This window comes from Bos mutus, chromosome 12, assembly GCF_027580195.1.
Source record: "Bos mutus isolate GX-2022 chromosome 12, NWIPB_WYAK_1.1, whole genome shotgun sequence".
Taxonomy (NCBI): Eukaryota; Metazoa; Chordata; class Mammalia; order Artiodactyla; family Bovidae; genus Bos; species Bos mutus.
This window is the reverse complement of record NC_091628.1, coordinates 67,546,328-67,564,438: the sequence shown is the minus strand read 5'-3', so window position 1 is coordinate 67,564,438 and position 18,111 is coordinate 67,546,328. Positions and strand designations below refer to the sequence as shown.

General features: G+C 39.4%; 1 pseudogene; it reads right to left on the bottom strand.

Annotated features, from left to right (window-relative positions):
- Nucleotides 1-1,197: 1,197 nt before the first annotated feature.
- On the bottom strand, nt 1,198-2,437 carry LOC102269831 (MAPK/MAK/MRK overlapping kinase pseudogene; annotated as a pseudogene).
- Nucleotides 2,438-18,111: the final 15,674 nt, after the last annotated feature.

Sequence of the window (18,111 nt, the reverse complement as noted above, 5' to 3'; positions counted from 1 at the left end):
GGAACCATCATACTGATTTCTACAGAGACTGCATAATTTTACATTCCTACCAAGAGTGAGCAAGGAGTCCAGATTCACCACATCCTCGCTGACACTTGTTTTTTGGTTGTTTGTTTTTGGACACTAGCCATCAATGAGCAGTATCTCACTGTTGTTTCGATTTGCATCTCCTTAAGGATGTGTGAGGAGAAGGCAATGGCACCCTACTCCAGTACTCTTGCCTGGAAAATCCCATGGACGGAGGAGCCTGGTAGGCTGCAGTCCATGGGATCGCTAAGAGTCGGACACAACTGAGCGACTTCACTTTCACTTTTCACTTTCATGCATTGGAGGAGGAAATGGCAGCCCACTCCAGTGTTCTTGCCTGGAGAATCCCAGGGACGGCAGGGCCTGGTGGGCTGCCATCTATGGGGTTGCACAGAGTTGGACACAACTGAAGTGACTTAGCAGCAGCAAGGATGTGTGATGATTTGAACAACAGATGATTTGAGCAACCTTTCTTGGGCTTCTTGGTCATTTTTGTGTATCTTTTTTGGGGAAACGTCTCTTCAAGCCTCTTGACCACTTTTTAACTGAGTTGTTTGTTTTCTGTTTAGTTCTGGTCATCCTTTACATATTCTGCAGAGTAACCATTTATCAGGTATATAATTCGCAAATATTCTCTCCCATTCCATAGGTTGCCTTTTCACTCTGTCCATTGTGTCCTTTGATACATAGAACTTTTTAATTTTGATGGAGTCTGTTTATCTCTTTATTTTTTATTTTTTGACATCTTATTCTTTAATAAAATCAGGGGTCTCCAGGGGTATAATCTGGAAGCAGAACTGTGCTAAACACTATCGCTGATGGACTGCAGGCCAGCGGAGCCCTTGGTGAAACCAGCCTAAATAATACATAATACAGTATAATCTCTCTGTTCTGATTCGTACAAAAATTACAAAATATTCCCTGCCCCAAATCCTTACATTACGAAAATGAAATAAAACCCTAGAATGAGGTGGTTTTACAAATGTAGTAGACTGGAACACACAGTAAAGCTGCCCTCTGGATATGGCTGCCTCCAGCCTGCAGCTCCAGGCCGAGGTGGTGGTGCAGGTCCGGGGACGGGGGTCTCTCCTGGGACAGGACCCCAGGCCCCCGGGAGTCCCCGGCCCTGTTCCCTGGCACAGGTGCATCCCAAGCAGGGAGCCGCAGCACTCAGTAGCCCCCACCTCTCTGCTCTGTCATGGGCAGGTGGTACTGTTTCAGGCTGGGCTTGGTGTCCTTCTGCATGTCTGTCTTCTGGGCTCCACCGACACGCTTCAGGGGTCTCAGCAGTGGTACCTTCGGGCGAACACTGACTGCAGTGCTGGGCTGGAGTATGAGGCTAGCTTGGTTGCTCCCGACAGCTTGAGCCTGGGCAGCTCCATCAGGTAGGTGGGTCCCTGTCTCCGGGGCTGGTCCTCCTTAGGCCTCGGGGAGGGGCTGTTTCTGCCTCTGGCCCTCCTGTGCCATCTGCCAGGTGTTGCTGAGTAGTTCTGGTGCCATGGGGCGCTCAGAGAAGACAGCCTTTCGCCTGTCCTTGGCCAGAGCTTGCTTCTCAGCAGCCCTCTGCTCCTGGAAGTAGGGTGCTGCAGGACCTGGTGGCCAGTGATTCTCTCGTCAGGCTCATAGGCCACCACTTCCGTGCAGGAGGGAGAGCCATTGCAGGGACAGGTTGGTTGTCAGTAGAGGTATCCCTGATCCCTTTTTAAAAGGAAAATAAAAACTCATATCTCTGGATTGTTTGAACTTGGTGAGGGTCTTCTCCGCAGGCGTGCCCATGACATCGTGGCTCCTTGAGATCTGGACCAGCTCGTTGGCTCTGGGGAAGAGAGGCTACAGGCTGCCCATCTTGTACAGCTTGTAGCCCACACTCCACAGGTCCATTGTGTAGCTGTAGAAGCTATTGGTGAGGAGACACTCGGGCTGGTACCAGCGGGTGGAGATGTACTCCATGTAAGGCTGCTTAGAGTACACGCTCTGGCACGACCTCAAGTCCCCTAATTTCAGGACATCCTGCTTCATTTTCTGGTTTTACATCTCTGTGAAATATTCCATTTCTGGGTATGTGATCCAGAGACTTACACAACTGGTACATATAATGCGTATTTTTTTTTTTCTTTCTGATAACGGGTGTCATCTCCCTCGTAAATATTCATGTCCATAAGTTCACATGTTAGTGCAAGAGAACCAGATTTTCTGTCAAAAATCTCTTTGTGCAGCGTGAGAATGTTTGGGTGTGGATTGAGGCGTCTCGGTGCTTGCATCCTTCGCAGATTGTTCACTTGCTCAATGCTTTCAAAATGCTGTTTCACTTGTTTACATGATGGCAGTTTCCATCTCTCAGGTTCTGCATCTTAGTAACTTCAGAAAACGTTCCCTCTTGTATTTTGTCCATTGCTTTATAGTTCTGCATCCTGGATGTGGAAGCCGGCGACAACCCCTTGCCGGTACTGGTCGGAGAAGAAAGGGATAGAAAGTGGAGGCCCTGGCTTCCACTCCTTAGAGGCAGGGTCCCGAACAAGGACCTTCACGGTGGTCCCTAGATGGAGAGCCTTAGGATCTGGCTGCCATGTGTATCCCTGTCACCCTGGCTTGATTTATCTCTTTATACTTTTATTGCCTATACTTTTGGTGTCAGATCCAACATATTACTTAAATCCAATATAATGAAGGACTTCTGTCAAATTTATCTTCCTCACAGAATCTAGAGCTCATGAATTACTTCCATTTTTGTTGACTGAATGTTTTAAATGTTAAGTAGCAACCAAATCTTCATAAAGTTTCCTCACTGCAGTTCTACTATTTCTGTCCATGGAATTCCCCAGGCAAGAATACTGGAGTGGGTTGCCATTTCCTTCTCCAGGGGATCTTCCTGACCCAGGAATTGAACCTGGGTCTCCTGCGTTGCAGGCAGATTCTCTACCAACTGAGCTACTAGGGAAGTCCTTTCACCAACAAAATCTTCATAAAGTTTCCTTACTCTGATTCTACTATTTCTAGAAACAATTCTATTGTATAATCTAGGGGAAAGTACGCTCTCTCTCAATCTATTTTTCCCACTCCACCCTGGCTTTTGTGCTCTCTTGTGTACGGAGAATGGAACCCCTCTATTCTCTTTAATACCAGTCTGTGTATAAAAATAAGAGAATTATGCTATCACCTAATATTTTGTGAGAATTAAATGAAAAAAATTTATGTGTAGGTTTGGTGACACTTGGAAATAGTACTTGCTCATGAAGGATGGTGATTAGTTATTGACAAAAAAGAAATCAGACTTATGGAACCTAGAAATTCTTTAGGACTTGCTGATACTAATATCTGCACAACACTGTCAAGGAATCATATTCTTGTTCGGAAGATAAGTTTAAATTAAAACGTGTACAAAAAGAAGCAAGATCATCAGTGAGTATAGCAAGTACTGGTGTCTGTCAAGAGTTCCAAGGAGAGATTACTGCAAAATCGAGCAGCATGATAAAGTTTCATGGAGAAGATGAATTTGGGCATCATCTTGATGGAGAGCTGAATTTAGATAACAGGAGAGGAAAAGAAGGATGCACCAAGACAGCAAACGCTTGAAGGATGGTTAGTCTATCAGCTGGTCTTCAGAATGTGGGAGGACTTAAACATCACACTACGGGTTTTGTACTTCATCTTCTAAACCAAGGGTTGGCAAACTTCTTAACTTTTTCTGTAAAAGGCTAGACAGGAAATATTTTAGACTCTGTATTCACAAGAATTCTCTGTCAGATAGCTTCTTTGGTATTCTTTTTCAACAACATTTTAAGAATGTAAAACCCATTTTTAGCTCTCAAGCTGCACAGAAACAGGTCACAGACTGGATCTGGTATAGTTTGCTGACCGGGAGACTCTATCAAAGATTTTTTTTGAACAGTCACTTGACATGATCAGAGGGACATTTGAGGCAAATGGCTGAGGGTGGTGAGAATCACCTTACATATCTTTCCTACCTAGATTTTGTATCTTCAGAGAAAACATGTTTTATAAATTAAACTGGAAGGACAAAGCTTTATATTTTCTGGCTCTGTATATAGAGCAGAGAATTCTACCATCACTGAGAAGACTACAGTGTATAAGTTCTTTAGGATAACATTCTCACTGCATCTCACCCTCTTGCTGGCTACAGATGGCATCATAATTGCTATTAATAGCATTACAAATGGGTACATTGTTGGCACTTAATGGCTACTTTAAGAAGTGAATTTAGGAGGTGAAAATGCTTTATGAACTCTATAATAAAGAAGTTTTATTGCAGCTAGTTAAGAAACAAATGTTATGAGAAGAGCAGACTCTTCTAGTATGTATCATAAAATATGACAGTCTTTATGCTAGCAACTTAATTCTACAAGCTTCGTGTGTTTGCCTTTAAAGGTATTTCCATCAAAATGATGATATGGAACCAAAGCCATATATTGTCCTTTTCCTGAGCTCCATATCAGTCAATGATGACCAGGGAGATTTGGGGCATCTTTATAGGAAGACTCATGAAGGGTTTTGTTATATGAACAAAATTAAGTTTTTTCATCTTTTAATGAAGTATAGGAGAACCCAAACATTTTAAGTTTGTGATAGTTAATTTTATCCACCAGCTTGGCTAGGCTACAGTACCCAGATATTTGGTTAAATATGATTCTAAGTGTTTCTGTGAAGGCATTGTGTGTATATATATATATATGCATTGTATGTGGTTGTGTTTGTGTTTGGTTGGTTGTGTTTCTCTCAGTTCAGTTCAGTCGCTCAGTCACGTCCGACTCTTTGCGACCCCATGGACTACAGCATACCAGGCCTCCCTGTCCATCATCAACTCCTGGAGAACCCTAACACAGAGGGCATGTGTGTGTCTGTGTGTAGTATCTAACCTAGATACTAGTTGTGTGGTGTACTAGCATATATATAAGCAATTTATGGCAATGGAGGGGTGAGCTGGTAGCTAAGAAGTCATCCCTCAGAGTGACTGGAATCAAAGTCTGCTACTTGCAGGCTCTTATACACTGCATGCATTAAGCAAGTGGATAAAGAGAATAAATAACAATAAGTTATTGTTATTATAACTTACTATAACTTATTATAACAATAAGTTATAAGAGAATAAATAACAATAAGTTATACTTATTCAACTTATAGTTGAACAATATTGTTCAACTTATTGTTTACTTATAGTTCAACTATAAGTTTTCAGAATTGAAGTCATATGAACAGATGTGGAAGTATTACAAGCTGCAATGCGTACAATGTCAACTATCCTTTATGGAGGGTAGCTAAGTCATGTGTTCTTCAGAGAGTTACAGGGTAACTATCTTGATAGTTAATGATTCTTCCAAACCATCTAGTAAACCTTAAAATTTTTACTCTGTCAGAAGTATTAACAATTACCAAGGGCAAAGTTTCTTTATCAATGATACAAAATTTTGGACTAAATTGGAGGCAATTCAGTTAAGTTCAAGCAACATTTTCTGAGTGACTCCCATGTGCTAATACTAGGCACCATTCACAGATGAATAAGAGACAGTTCTCTCCAGACTATAGTTTCACGACGGCTTGTTGTTGTTGTTTAGTCACTAAGTTGTGTCTGGCTCTTTTTCACCCCAGGGACTGTAGCCTGCCAGGCTCCTCTTGTCTTGAGATTTCCCAGGCAAGAATACTGGAGTGGGTTGCCATTTCCTTCTCCAAGGATCTTCCCAACCCAGGGATCAAACCCACCTCTCCTGTTTGGCAGGCAGAGTCTTTACCACTGAGCCATCTGGGAAGACCTTCATGATGGCTATTAAGCCATTAAAAGAATGTCTATAGTAATAAGTACGTAGTTTATATAGTCTAAATTCATAAATATCTTTATTGGAACAAGGAAAATTTTCATCTTAATCACAGTTTCTTTGACAGAGTAAATGAATGAAAGAAGCTGGAAGTTGAATTTCACCCACATGTTCTTTGGGAACAGAGTTCAGGTCATGGATGTTTTCATGAAGAAGAAGACAGACAAACAATAACTTGGAGAAATGGTATCTTCAGAGACAGAAACGTATGTGATGAGATCTATTGTGAGACATTAGGCAGATAAGGATGGAATCGAGCCCTGGAGGTTGTGAAGGGATGAAGGACCATAATATGGTGGGGGGCAAGGTGCTGCCTAGACACTTGACCTTGTTTATAATCGTGTCTATAATCCTTCAAACACTTTGACTAAGCAGTTCTTTGATGAACACCCCCAAATGCTTCATGTGGAACTTAAATTGAAACTAATATTACAAAAGGAAAGCATTTAGTTTTGTGCTGATTCTATCTAGACTGTTACTGAGGCTGTAATTTTCCAGTGTTATCTATCCCTGCTTCTAATGTTTTATAGATTTTCTTTTTCTCTTAGAGCAACTAAATTTCATTGGTAGAGTCTGAAACACTTAACGGATTTTTAATCATAGAACTATCTTTTGCACAATCTCCTTGAGGAAAGTAACACCATTCTGGCATTTTATATTGTGGGAAAAGAAGCAATTTTATTTCTTCGAACACTGAAGCTGACAAAGAACCCATTGACTCGCCAAACAGTTCTAAAATAAACTGTATTGCTATTTGAACCATGGGTACAATTACCTATTTTTTACTTCTATTCAGAGGGAATTCAAATAATGGAGAAGAAAAAATATTGAATGTCAAAGTGCATTTGCCTTTGCAGAAATAGTCTGAGGTGTTATTAATGAGGATCTGCAAATAACCACAATTTTGCACAGCTCAACATTCATAAATAACTACTGGTTAAATTGAGGGAGCAGTTTCTGCTTTCATTATATCTTGCACATGAAGTGTACATGTTATCTTAACATCAACGTATGTACAGTACTACCAAAGGAAGGAATCTGATGATGGCAGTATTTTGAACCACAAGTTATCAATAGATCACTTAGTGGTATGGCAGTGTTCCAACCAGGCAGAGTTTTCTTTTATGCTGCAAACAAAGGTTGTTCCTTTGCCCATGTTTGAAATCTGCACTGATACACATGATTAGTTCTACTAGGCTTCTGGCTGATTTAAGTAGATGAGTATTTCTGTTGATTTATATTGTAATATTATTATACCTAATGTGAAGAGCCAGCTCTTTGGAAAAGACCCTGGGAAAGATTGGGGGCAGAAAGAGAAGAGGGTGACAGAGAATGAGATGGTTGCATGGCATCATCGACTCAATGGATGTAAGTTTGAGCAAACTCTGGGAGATAGTGAATGACAGGGAAGCCTGGAGTGCTGCAGTCCATGGGGTCACAAAGAGTTGGACACAACTTAGCGATATATATATGTATGTGTATATATGTGGGGTTTCCCTGGTGGCTCAGTTGGTAAAGAATCTGCCTGGTATGTAGGAGACCTGGGTTTGATCCCTGTATTGAAAAGATCCCCTGGAGGAGAGAATGGCAACCCACTCCAGTATTCTTGCCTGGAGAACTCCATGGACAGAGGAGCCTGGCAGGCAGAAGTCCATGGGATTTCAGAGAGCTGGACACAACCAAGGACAAACATGTGTATATATGTGACTAGTTCTACTAGGCTGCTGGCTGATTTAAGCAGATGAGTATTTCTTTTGATTAGTAATGTAATATTATTATATATGCATAATATATATGCATATGTATATGCATGTGTATTGCATTGGGCAAAATGTTCATTGGGGTTCTTCTGTATGGTGTTATGGAAAACCCAAAATATTTTGGCCAAATTTACATAAATTTTAAAAATTGATGAATAACTTTTTGGTAACAGTATATGCTTACCTGGCTGTATTCAGAAATCTAGTTATTGGCTCGGAGAAGGCAATGGCAACCCACTCCAGTACTCTTGCCTGGAAAATCCCATGGACAGAGGAGCCTGCTAGGCTGCAGTCCATGGGGTCGAGAAGAGTTGAACATGACTGAGCGACTTCACTTTCACTTTTCACTTTCATGCATTGGAGAAGGAAATGGCAACCCACTCCAGTGTTCTTGCCTGGAGAATCCCAGGAATGGCAGAGCCTGGTGGGCTGCCGTCTACGGGGTCGCACAGAGTCGGACACAACTGAAGCGACTTAGCAGCAGCAGTTATTGGCTGGTAGGGGATAATGCTCCTTGTATAAATCAAATATTGATTACTTCTGTTAAATTGCCCCCTTTTAGGCATTATTTATATTTCAACGTTTCAAGTTTGAAATTGGCAGACTAGCCGCCATGAGTTAAAATGGCTCTGTTTTTGGCTTAGGTGACAGTAGTTTAAAATTCCTTCAACTATCCACAACCTCAAATAGTTTCAACATGTAATTTTCTGTTGGATTCTTGCTATTACCCAAATTTGAAGTCGAATGTGATTTTGGATGTTGCAACTTTAATTCTAACTTGAACCCCATTGGGCAAAAGAAAGTTTTACGTTTGGTTTTATTTTTCTCTGCTTTAATTTTTGTTCATTGCTTTCCAGCCTTCATGGCCACTAGTGGCATGTTGAGCTGTTGCTTGAGGCACATGCTGCAGATCACTGAATAATGTAATTATAGTCTGTTGGCTGAGCTCACGACTCCTACTGCAGGCTGTATCTTGCAAAAGTGGTGACTCATGTGTACCATGTAGCACAGTGGGCTCAGAAAGATCAAAATGAGATCTGCTGAAAGCAAAGAGTCTTAAATTTGAGCTTAGATTTCTGATAAGATCAAAATTTGGCAAATTCTGTTTAGAAGCATTATACAAGATGTGACAAATTGCTGAGCTATATGATCTTTTATATTTTGGTATCATACCATTGTTTAGATGATTATAAATAGCAAAGAAAATGGATAATAAAAGATATATGGTGTTTTGGGTAAAATTGTCTTCCAGAAATTCTTGGTACATTTTATAGAAGTCTTAAAATGCTCTTTTGAACTACTCTGGACATATTGGGCATCCCAGGTGGCTCAGTGTGTGAAGAATCCGTCTGCAATGCAGGAGACATGGGAGACTCAGGTTTGATCCTCGAGTAGGGACTATCCCCTGAAGGAGGGCATGGCTGCCCACTCCAGTATTCTTGCCTGGAGAATCCCATGGACAGAGGAGCTGTGGGCTACAGTCCATGGGGTCACAAAGCATCAGACATGACTGAAGTTACTGAGCATGCTCACACATTGGGTATATTGGTGAGAGAGAATCTTAATTTGTCCTTCCTTTAAATATTTAATGAACATTCCCTGCTTGTGAAATTTTATATGTATAATTGTTTTTCTGCTCCTTAGGGGTAACTTTGGGATGATACAAGCTTTATAGTTTTGTTCCAATGGACTTCCACTCATATTCGATATCTGAAACTGTGTAGAATAAACGAACATTCCAACCAGGTGGCTCAGTGGTAAAGAATCCACCTGCAATGCAGGAGACCCAGGAGATGCGAGTTCTATCCCTGGGTCAGGAAGATCCCCTGGAGGAGGAAATAACAATCCATTCCAGTACTCTTTGCCTGGAGAATCCCATGGACAAAAGAGCCTGGTGGGCTGCAGTTTATAGAGTCACAAAGATTTGGAAACAAGTGAGCGACTGAGTACGCAAACAAAGAAATATATCTGTTTACAAAGATGAAGTGGATAGAGTTTAAGGAGAGTAAAGTAAACTATAATATCAAGATTATATCAGTTACAGTGTAGGCGGCCTAATTTTAAGTAAGATGAATATAAATTTACAGAAGTATCCTTATCAGCTAAGGGGACTAGTCAGTATTAATGGCTTCAATAAGATTAAATCTAGTAACCAGAGGAACAGATTTTAGTTGTAATTTAAATGAAGTTTTTCATGATATGCAGTGACATAGATATTTTAATATCCAATCCAACATGCCACCTACAAGTACAACAGAAATAGAAACACTGTGCTCTGTGTGCCAAACCGTCCCTCAGTGTTCTTTAGATATTCTATTGTCTGGTGAAGAACTTTTTCACTGATCCCCTGCAATACATTTCTGTGTAGACATATTGTTACACAGACATGCATTGTTATCTTGTGGATTTTACCTTCCTGGTATTCTAATCAGTTCTTCATCCCTACCTGTGTTGTAATCACATGCCATAATGTTCAATGTGCCACTGATGTGAACCTTGTCTGCTGCCTGTCTGTGAATAATAGTATCAAGGATAATGGCTTGAATGGAAAGACCCTAAAAACAGCTTGAATAGAAAGACCCTAAAAACAGCTTGAATAGGAAACTTGAAATAGCCTTAACTTTTGCAACATATTGATATAACTTGGTCTACTTATACAGCCCAGTGGATAAACTTCTAAGGAATCCTTTCATTCAAGACTACCTAATAGTTTAATAATTTTATGTTAGCGAAAGCACAGAATAATCTAAGATTTATTAGGCTGAGTGAACATAGTTGGAATAGCTTCAGGACTGATTTTACCACCTAAGTTACACCTTTAGGGTTGTAATTTTAAAAGGTGGATTGAGAAAATTTCAAGAACTTGATTTGAATGAGATCATCTAAGATTGGGTCAAAGAAAATCAGGGTGCATTGAGTGGAAATTCTAGAGAGAAAGAATGAAATAAAATTCAAATTATAAAAAAGACCTTAAAGGAGACAGCTAATATATCCTTTAGTATTCCGAGGTTGAAATCTAAAGGACTTTAAAGTTTGGGGGTCTACTTTAGCATCATCAGTCTAATATTATTCAAAGGAAAGAAAAGAGAGGAAGTTTGTAAAACTTTTTAGAAATAGTTTAGTGTAGTGCAGGACACTACACTAGAATGAGCAATGCATGTGTCTTCGCTTTGGGTATAAGGTGTGGTGATCAGGAGGAGAGCAGTTTAGATTCAGCAAAGATTGAAGCTTATATATATATGTATTCTCTTAAAATGAGACAAGTAAGTGTCATTGGGGAAAGTTTTTCTGTCTCACAGACCTTTATATTTCACTGTAATCTCTGCCTGCATGGCCCAGTGCATACAGTAATTGGGCATCATTTCTTGATTTTAGCCTGTGTCTGAGAAGAACATTTCTTTCTCTGCTGTAGTTCGGGGATTTTTCTCTTGAGATTCTGGTTCTCCTCCAAACATAACACCTTCTGCGTCAGTGTCCTGTGTTCTAGATGTGCCTGCTTTTCATCAGCATTTCGGAGGCATCCATGTACCCCTTACAAAGCTCTGCCAGTATAGGATACAGACAGTATCTCTGAGTTTGTTTACACCTCTGAAACTAATTGTGGCTCAGCTGGTACAGAATCTACCTGCAGGAGACCCCGGTTCAATCCCAGGTTTGGGAAGATCCCCTGGAAAAAGGAAAGACTACTCACTCCAGTATTCTGGCCTAGAGAATTCCATGGACTGTATAGTCCATGGGGTCACAAAGAGTCGGACAAGACTGAGCGACTTTCACTTTCTGAAACTAATTCTTTTCATTAATGGATTTTCTGTTTTTATCTGGCTCTTAAGGAAATTCAACAGACTTTCTTATGGCTTCCCAATCTTTCAGTATCAACACTCCCAAAGAATGATTATTCTCAATCCTACATACATATTTGAATGACCTGGGAGACTTAAAGATGTGTGGTTCCTGGGTCCCATGCCCAGAGATTCTGAATAAATAAGTGTGTGGGAACTGGCAAGGGGGTGGGGACAATACTGTATGTTTTTAAAGGTTCTCTAGCCTAGTGGAACCTGCAGTATTAGCACAGGGAGCTCAGCTCAGCACTCTGTGATGACCTAGGTGGGTGGGAAATGGGGATGGGGTGTTGAGAGGAAGGACCAAGTAGGAGGCGATGTGGCTAAGGGGATATAGCAGAAACTAGCACAACGTTGTAAAGCAATTATACTCCAATTGAAAAAAAATATAAAACTTTAGAAAAATTTCCATGACAATGGGAAAAAAAAGAAAGCTTCTCTAGATTATTCCAAATTGCAGCCAGACAGAGAGAACCACTGGCCTAAAGTGTTACGGAGCTTCACATTTGAATTAGTCAAGGTAAATTAGGAACAATTCTGAAAATTAGCATGGAAATGTCTTTTTATGCTGCTTGTGGTGATCAGATTTGATTATGAAAGTAAAGAGGAAAAAAGTAACTGTATCTATTATTTATATATTTCAGTGTTTAACACCTGCCTGAGATGGTGTTGCCTCTAAATTCATGGTAAAGTTGTGTTAATATGAAGAACTGTATCTTTTCCTGAATAAATCCTGTGTAAACAATTAACATAAATACAGATTACAGAAATTTGACTGTTCAAAAGCATTTAACCAAATGTAAATATTGAATCATGCATGTTATTCATGAAACATTCATCAATAAAACATTACCCTGCCCCATCTATTTCTAGAGTCTGACTAGTTTTCAAATTAGGTCATTGACAAATCTCCTACAACTATGCTGAGATTTTAAAATAACTTGTTTCTAGTATTTGATGGAACCTGGAGTTGAGTACATATGTGTTTTTATGTATATTAAAATATTTAAAAATTAAAAGACTACAAAAATAATGTATTTCTAGATTTCATAATAAGATTCTTAAAATGCAGGTGAAATTTTTAACTTTTCTAGGTTTAGTGTTTTAGCCTAAAGCCCCTCCTTCCAGTCTTATACAAAATCCATATTTATTTTTTCAATTTAATTAACAGAAATTCCTGTTTTGAAGAAAATATTTTCCCCTTTCTCACCATGTTTCCATTTCCCTTTAATTTTTAAATCAAGATTCAAACCAAGTCTTATTCATTGATGAGCTAAATAAACTGTTCTCTAGCGAAGAGACTGCATTCTAATTAGCTGTAGGATATAACTAGTACATTCTCTGGGCCAGTAAGAACTGAATTTACCAGATGCCAGCAACTGATAATCTGGGCCATTGCTAGTGGTAAGAAGGCAGAAGTGTTGTGGAGAAATGGAAATAAAGGAGTATCCCAGGTGGTGCTAGTGGTAAAGAACCTGCCTGCCAGTGCAGGAGACGTAAAAGACACGAGTTCGATCCCTGGGTTGGAAGATCCTCTGGAAGAAGGCATGGCAGCCCACTCCAGTATTCTTGCCTGGAGAATCCCATGGACAGAGGAGCCAGGTGGGCTACAGTTCATAGGATGGCAAAGAGGTCAGACATGACAGAAGCGACTTAGCACTCACATCCTTACTTTAAGAGGACAAGGCTGTCAGGATTTAAGGGAGGAAATTTCTGACAACTTAGTTACTTGTACTATTAAACATGTTAAAGGTTCAATTATCAATATACAAGACTACCAGATCAAAAGAAATTACAGAGGATTCTGCATCAATAATCACGTATTATGACAATTAATCCATGAAGTACAAAGCTGCCATAGATGTAAAGTATCTTAGCTGAAAACCAGAATCTTGGCTGTAAGTCAAAGTTTAATTTTTTGATAAAAGCCTGCAGTTGGCTTCAGTATTAGTCTAGCACCAGGACACCATGGACCCGTGGTAAAATTTTATTACTTCTTAATAAGAAACCAGACGATGAAATAGTTTAACTCTACCTCATTTTCATGAAGTTCCAATTTATCTAATCCAATTGCAGACACACATATGCGGATCAAAATGAAGATCTAATAGCCTTTTGAGCTATTTTTTTAAGATCTGAAATAGAAAGCAGCATATTAGATTTGATTTTGAAATAAAAGTACATTACTTACAAATAGAGCAAAAAGTTTCATGTTTGACTAAATCCTCTGAGAAATTTCTGGTGAACAGAAATGGGATCTAAAATGGGGCATTGCAGTACCCTATGAAAATAATCCCTAGGGTCTTTCAAGTTCATTTTATAATACTTGAACTCCTTACCAGTTGGTAAGCAAAGAAGTGATAGTTATTATGAATGCTTTAAAAATATTCAGAATTGCCTAGTGTTCAAAGTATAATAGTATTATCAATTATATTATAAAACCTTTTTAACTGAAGCTCTGTGTGCTAAGTTGCTTCAGTCATGTCCAACTCTTTGTGCTGCTGCTAAGTCGCTTCAGTCGTGTCCGACTCTGTGCAACTCCATAGATGGCAGCCCATCAGGCTCCCCCGTCCCTGGGATTCTCCAGGCAAGAACACTGGAGTGGGTTGCCATTTCCTTCTCTAATGCATGAAAATGAAAGTGGAGTTGCTCAGTCATATCCGACTCCTAGCGACCCCATGGACTGCAGCCCACCAGGCTCCTCCATCCATGGGATTTGCCAGGCCAGAGTACTAGAGGGGGGTGCCATTGCCTTCTCTACTCTTTGTGCTACTGGTGGGGAATTTATGAAAATACATTTATTCAATTCCTGCCACAAAATTTATGAATTCTGGATAAGCAAGAGTCTTTGAGCAAATATATATGTATATATATATATTTTTTCCTAAGTATATATATTCCAAATATATATGTAGATATACATATACATACATACCCATGTATGTAGACCTAGATTTAAGTTTTAATTAGAAGGCAGGTAATGCAAACAATTCTAATTTTCTGAACAGTCAACTCAGGATTATTCAGATTGATAGATTAGAAATGATTCAACATAAAATTTGTTTGAAGGGATGGATAATGTTTACCTTGAAGAAGAAAGGATTTAGTAGGACTATAACAGCTATTATCAAATATTTAAAGGCCTTTCATTAAGGACTGATATTACTAGGAGTAAGTCTTTGTGAAAAGTCAGGGAGTTATTCTTCAGTGCTCTGAACATGTGCCTAGCACTTGGTCAGCCCTTGGTAGGTGTTACTATGTTTTACTATCATGTATTTTAATCACATAAAGTGAGATAAATCTCATTCCAGAAAATTTAAGGGCCTGACCACAGCTTACTCTCTAGTTCCTACAGTTGTCTGTGTTTCAATATCCTATATGAGGGGGGAATGGTAGCTCAGACGGTAAAGAACCCGCCTGCAATGTGGGAGACCTGGGTTCCATGCCTGGGCTGGGAAGATCCCTTGGAGAAGGGAAAGGCTACCCACTCCAGTATTCTGGCCTGGAGAATTCCATGGACTGTATAGTCCATGGGGTCCCAAAGAGTCAGACATGACTAAGCAACTTTCACTTTCATATTCACTTAAAGGTATGCAAGGGTGTCCCTGGTGGCTCAGACAGTAAAGACTCTGCCTGCAATGCAGGAGATGCGGGTTTGATTCCTTGGTTAGGAAAATCCCCTGGAGAAGGGAATGCGTACCCACTCCAGTATTCTTGCCTGGAGAATTCCATGGACAAAGGAGCCTGGCAGGCTACAGTCCATGGGTCATAAAGAGTTGGACAACAGTGACGAACACTTACTTAAAGATATTTGAGGTCTTAAACCCCAGTGAACATAAATGTAATGTTATTTGGATGTAAGATCTTTGCAAACATCATCAAGTTAAGATGAGGTCATTAAGGTGGACCCTAATGTGAGATGACTGGTGTCTTTAGAAGAAGGAAATTTGGTCACAGACTCAGGAGAATATCATGTAAAGACATGGAGGCATAGAAAAAGAATGCCATATAAAGACAGAGACACACAGGGAGATGGCCATGCGATGACGGCAGCAGAGATCAAAATGCTGCAGCTGTGCACCAAGGCATGCCAAGGATTGCTGACAGACACCAGAAACTACAAGAGGCAAGAAAGAATTATCCCCTCCAGGTTTCAGAGGGAGCCTGGCCCTGCTGGCACCTTGATTTTGTACTACTGATCTCCAGATCTTTCAGAAAATATATTTCTATTGTTTTAAACCACCCAGTTTGGGGACTTCTGTGGTAGTTCAGTGGCTAAGACTCTGAGCTCCTAATGCAGGGTGCCATGGTTCAATCCCTGATTGGGGAACTAAATCCCATATGCTGCAACAAAAGATCCTGCATGCTGCAAGGAAAATAGGAGATCTCGAATGCTGCAAGGAAGACCTGGTGTAGTGGGAAAAAAAGCAAAATAAAAAACCCACCAGCTTCAGGTACTTTGCTGTAGATATCAGGTGTATTTAATATTCCTTATCACTGGAGGGTTTGTATCAAGGCTAATAGAACCATCAGTTAAGTGTATGATGGGAAAGAGCCCTTCCCTGTGTGGAAAGTAGACTAAATCCAGTCAATGTGACATATTTTAATTAAAAGCCCATAATTAGGAATGCAATGATGAGAAGTCATTGGCTCTTATCCTCAGTTATTTCATAGTTTAGATCATTTCTAAGGTTTACATAACTCTATTGTATTATTTTATGGTAATGATGCTAAAGCTGAAACTCCAGTACTTTGGCCACCTCATGCGAAGAGTTGACTCATTGGAAAAGACTCTGATGCTGGGAGGGATTGGGGGCAGGAGGAGAAGGGGACGACAGAGGATGAGATGGCTGGATGGCATCACTGACTCGATGGACGTGAGTCTGAGTGAACTCCGGGAGTTGGTGCTGGACAGGGAGGCCTGGCGTGCTGCATTTCATGGGGTTGCAAAGAGTGGGACACAACTGAGCGACTGATCTGATCTGATCTGAAGGTGTATTAACTGTGGAAAATCAAATAGCTTGTCACATTGCAGATAAATTTAATAATAAAAGCATACAAGGCAAGACCTAATAGAATGAGTTTGCTTATCAAGAAAGGATTTTGATCCTAAAATGTCAGGTGATTAAAGATGAATCTTTTAATATGAAACAACTTTTCTTTCTTAAAAAAAATATTTTTTATGTAGGCCATTTTAAAAGTCTTTAATGAATTTGTTACAATATTGCTTCTGTTTTATTTATTCTTATTTCTTTCATTTTTTGGTTGCAAGGCATGTGGAATCCTAGCTTCCTGACCAGGGATCCAACACCCCCTGCATCAGAAGGCAAAGTCTTAACCACTGGACCACTAGAAAGTACCAAATACAACTTTTTTATATAAATTATTTTCCAGTGTCAAAAAAAGGCTCCTTCTAATACAAAGGTTGATACACGCATATGACTAAAATAGCATCTGTGGCTTGAACACAGTTTATGTTTATGCAAGCATATTATTTCTCTACATTTAAATAAAAGATTATATTTTCAAACGCTGTTAGTTGGAAAGTGTACATATAATAATTAAGAAAGGTTTAGAATTTTAGTTTTAGAAAACTAAACATTGTGGACTACACATGCTTTCACTGGTTCCACATGAATTATTTGGTTTTACAATTTTTATCATGAAAATTTAAAAATATACCCCAAATTGGAATAATGTAATCAGTTCTCCTGTAGCCATCACTCTGGTCCAACAATCAGCATTGTAGAGTGTTTTAAATAACCACTTTCATGATTCAAGGACAGTAAGCCTGACATCAAATGAGCAAACAATAAATTTGTTAATACTTAAATATTCCACACTGAGAATAATGCCAGGCTCATGGGAGACTCAATACTTTTGTGTTAGTAATATTGCTGTTTTATAATCCAAAAGAGGTCTTTGCTTGCTTTGTAAGAGTGCATTTTGAAAAGTTAAAGGAAAGGCTGTAGAAAAGTTACTATTGCGATTGTATTAAAAAATCACTCATGATGCTCAGCAAGGTGAAAGGCTATTGTCATTTCTCCTGGCAGGCACTTAGTCTAAGTTAGAATGTAGTGAGACTTTTTAAAGCATCATGCTTTAAAATCTCTCTCCCCTTCAAAACACCGCTTAACTTAAAAAGTATATAGTTGAGATCCCAGGGCTTTAAAAAATATTATTATTCAACATTTTCCTCTATCGTCAAAATTAGTTTTCAAGCTGCATAGTTTTCCTTTGTGTGAACTACTCCTTATTCAGCCTTTCCCTGTTTGGGGCTGTTAATGGTCATTTCAGGTTTTAGCTATTATACAGAACACTGCTCTGGGAGTCCTTATGCATGAACTCTAATTGCATTCTTAATTATTCCTTAAGACACACACCTGTAGGTGTAATTATATCGATAAAGATCCTAAAACATATTACTAAACTGCTTTCTAGAAGGATCACAGTATTTTAATCTTCAACCACCACAGATCCTTAGTAGCAATAGGTATTATTTTTTTTAATCTAATTTAGAGGGAAAACCTTAAATTTTTGCACGTTTTCATTCACAGACTTATAAGTAAGGTGGAGTATGCTTTTTCCTGTAAATAGAACATTCGTATTTTATACTATGTATTGATTTTTTTAGTTTAACTGTTTTTCTCATAAGGT